This window comes from Gavialis gangeticus, unplaced genomic scaffold (genome assembly GCF_001723915.1).
Source record: "Gavialis gangeticus isolate Ggan-Ray unplaced genomic scaffold, GavGan_comp1, whole genome shotgun sequence".
Classification (NCBI taxonomy): Eukaryota; Metazoa; Chordata; order Crocodylia; family Gavialidae; genus Gavialis; species Gavialis gangeticus.
Window position 1 is genome coordinate 37,249,781 of NW_017729032.1, and position 735 is coordinate 37,250,515.

The 735-nt window shown below is 61.5% G+C and overlaps 1 long non-coding RNA gene across 1 annotated transcript in view; it reads left to right on the forward strand.

The window, feature by feature from the left end:
• Positions 1–248: 248 nt before the first annotated feature.
• LOC109302721 overlaps positions 249–735 on the forward strand; it is a 73,479-nt gene continuing 72,992 nt past the window's right edge. The window contains exon 1 of the long non-coding RNA XR_002098904.1: positions 249–580. This is a non-coding gene — a long non-coding RNA (uncharacterized LOC109302721). The remainder of the gene's footprint in view (positions 581–735) is intronic.

Here is a 735-nt window from a genome sequence, read left to right on the forward strand (position 1 = left end):
GCCGGGGGAGACGAGCTGAGGTGCCACCGCTGACAGCTCCGCAATATGGCGGCGTCGGCGGCCGCCGTTCGGATTTTCCTCCCGCTCCCATTGGGCCGCGCGAGGCTGCGCATGCGCGGCACGCGCCGCGAAGCCGTTGCCCTCACGACCTGCCGCACCCCCCCCTCCCCCCTGCACCTCAGCGTTGGTGGCGTCCGCGGCGCCAGGGTCGCTGCTCTTGGCTTCTCACTGCCCCGTGTACGTCCGCCGCCCCGAGGCCTCTCGTCCTGGCAAGGGGCACCCTGAGGCAGCAAAGCCCGGCGCGGCAGAGAGACCTGCCCAGGGGCTCGGCCAGGGGCAGATGAGGGTAGCGGTTAAAGCCAATCCCCCCGGCCCGGCCCGGCCCGGCCCGGGAGAAGCGCGCTCTGGGTGGGCGGCTTCACAGGGACAGAGGGACAGACAGACGGACAACGCCCGAGGAGAGCATCAGCTCAGGAAAGTTTATGCTACATGTTAAATAGACGGCACCTGATAAATGAGCTTGAGCTCAGGGAAGGTTATGCTGTAGACAGACAGATTAGCATGGACAGCACCTGACTAGGTGAGCGTCAGCTCTTGAAAGCTTGGAGTATTGCCAACCCCGTCCTCTCAAAAATCATGAGACAAACTCTTAAAAAAAAAAAATCAAGAGATTTGGGGTGTAAATAATGAGATGCTGTTTTTGAAGTGTGTGTGGGAGGGTTATTTGTCGAGGGG